Source organism: Pteropus alecto, unplaced genomic scaffold (assembly GCF_000325575.1).
Source record: "Pteropus alecto unplaced genomic scaffold, ASM32557v1 scaffold75, whole genome shotgun sequence".
Taxonomy (NCBI): Eukaryota; Metazoa; Chordata; class Mammalia; order Chiroptera; family Pteropodidae; genus Pteropus; species Pteropus alecto.
Window position 1 is genome coordinate 29,652,612 of NW_006440638.1, and position 2,249 is coordinate 29,654,860.

Below are 2,249 nucleotides of genomic sequence, written 5' to 3' on the forward strand. Positions count from 1 at the left end.
TTTTTCCAAGCATTATTGTCTTTTCCAAAGAACCCTGCCTTTTCATAATGTGGCCAAAGTAAAACAGCTTCAGTTTTGTCATCTTTGTCATGAATGTTATTTCAGTCTCGATTTGCTTTGGGACCCACATGTTTGTCTTTCTGGTGGTCCAGATATGTGTAATGCGCTCCTCCAATACCATATTTCAAATGAATCATTTTTTTCCTGTTAGCCTTCTTTACCATCCAACTTACTATATATAGTAATTGAGAATATGAGGGTATGGATGATCTTAGCCTTGGTCTCTAATGATACAGTTTTGCTCTGAGTGATCTTTCCTAATTCTTCTATTGCTGCCCTTCTGACTCTAGGCCTTCTCTTGATTTCTTGACTGCAGTCTCCGTATGAATTGAGGACCAAACCAAAGTAAGCAATAGTCATTAGGGAAATGTAAATCAAAACCACAATGAAATACCACTTTGTACCTGCTCAGATGGCTAGAATAAAAAAGATAAGTGTTGGTAAGGATGTGAAGAAACTGGAATCTTCCTAGTTTGGTGGTGGGATTGTAAAATGATGAGCTGCTTTGGAAAAATAGTTTGGCAGTTCCTTAAAAGGTTAAACATAGTTTCCATACGATCCAGCAATTCCACTGGTAGATATCTACCTAAGAGAAATGAAAACATATATCCTTACAAAAACTTGTGCACCACTGTTCATAGTAGTAATATTCAGAATAGCCAAAAAGTAGAAAAACCCAAATGTCTATCAGCAGATGAATGAACAGAATGTGGTATATCCTTACATTGGAGTATTATTCATATACTTTAATTAAAAATTATCCATAAAAAGGAATGAAGTACTGATATATGTTACAATATGGATGAACCATGAAAAAATTTTGCAAAGTAAAAGAAACCAATTACATATATTATGATTACGTTGTTATGAAATGTTCAGAACAGGCAAATCTACAGAGGCAGAAATTAGGAGTGTGTGTATGTGTGTGGGGGGGCGTGTTGAAGGGGAGTGGTAATGGTCACAAGATTTGGGGATGATGAAAATCTTCTAATATTAGATTATGGTTATAGTAATGGTTGCACAACCCTAAATATACTAAAAACAGTTATATACTAAAAACCATTTGTATACTAAAAAAAATTGAACTATATATGAGTGAACTTTATGGTATGTAAATTATCTCAGTAAAACTCTTAGAAACAAATACACAATGATTATTCTCGGACATTTAAAAATACTTTTAGGCTCCACTTATTATTTTTGCTATGTACATTTAATTCATTGTTCTACATCCTATGCTATTTCATGCCTTACTTGGCCATTCTTTCTCAACAGTACTTTTGGATCACTTCATTCTTTTTGCCTGATATCCCGTTGTATGGGTGTATATTCTGTAGTTTATATAACTAGCTTAAAAAATGTCCATCAGTGACATATAGGAATGCATTTCCCCACATCCTCAGCTGCAAAGAATATTATGCTTTTTCGATCCTTCACTCTAATGGGTGAAAACAATTTTATTTGTACTTTTTAAATAACAGGTGGAGCCATTTTTTAATATATTAAAGAGCTTTCGTAATTTGTTTCTGTTCATTGGTTCGTCTTCTTTGTCCATTTTAATTATCGGGAGAGTTTTTACATAGTAAGGCCATCAGCCCTTTGCCATGTGTTGCAAATATTTTTCTAAGTTTGTACCTGTCTCTTGACTTTCATTTTTTGCTCGGAGGATATTTTACATTTTTTTGTAGTCTTTTCTTTCGTGGCTTCTAAAATCTAATTCCAATTCTATTACCACTTTCTGGGTGTGTCACCTGGTTTTCTGCTCTGTATATGGTGTGGGTTCGATGAACGAATCCAGATCTGAAATGTCCAACTAAGGATGGCGATGCTGAGCAGCAGGGAGCCATACTCCAGCACCCCGGTCCACGGACGCCCCCTACACGCAGAAAAGGGCCTGCCTGAGGAACTGTAGCCTTGCCTCAACTTCGCGCTCTTGGGACCCATGTGAGTGGCTCCGCTCTGCATCGCTCCTGACCAATTGACGAGTTTCATAAGGCGTAAGGTTCCGCCTCCCAGCTTCCTGACCAACGGGTGAGCTCCGTCTTGCTCGGAGTCTCGCCCCTCGCCGATTGGAGCAATGGGTATCCTCCGTTCGGCGCAGAGCCCGCCCCCGCCGCACGCCGGGCTGCGGGCCGCAGGGCTCGTTCCGGGAGGCGGGCGCTGCGGAGGCCAGTGTGGTCGGCTCTCGG

The 2,249-nt window shown here is 39.4% G+C and overlaps 1 protein-coding gene across 1 annotated transcript in view; it reads left to right on the forward strand.

Moving 5' to 3' along the window:
• Nucleotides 1-2,207: 2,207 nt before the first annotated feature.
• Nucleotides 2,208-2,249, forward strand: part of TATDN2 (TatD DNase domain containing 2) — a 24,271-nt gene continuing 24,229 nt past the window's right edge. The window contains exon 1 of the mRNA XM_025050712.1: nt 2,208-2,228. The gene's annotated coding sequence lies outside the window, so the exon portion shown is untranslated. The remainder of the gene's footprint in view (nt 2,229-2,249) is intronic.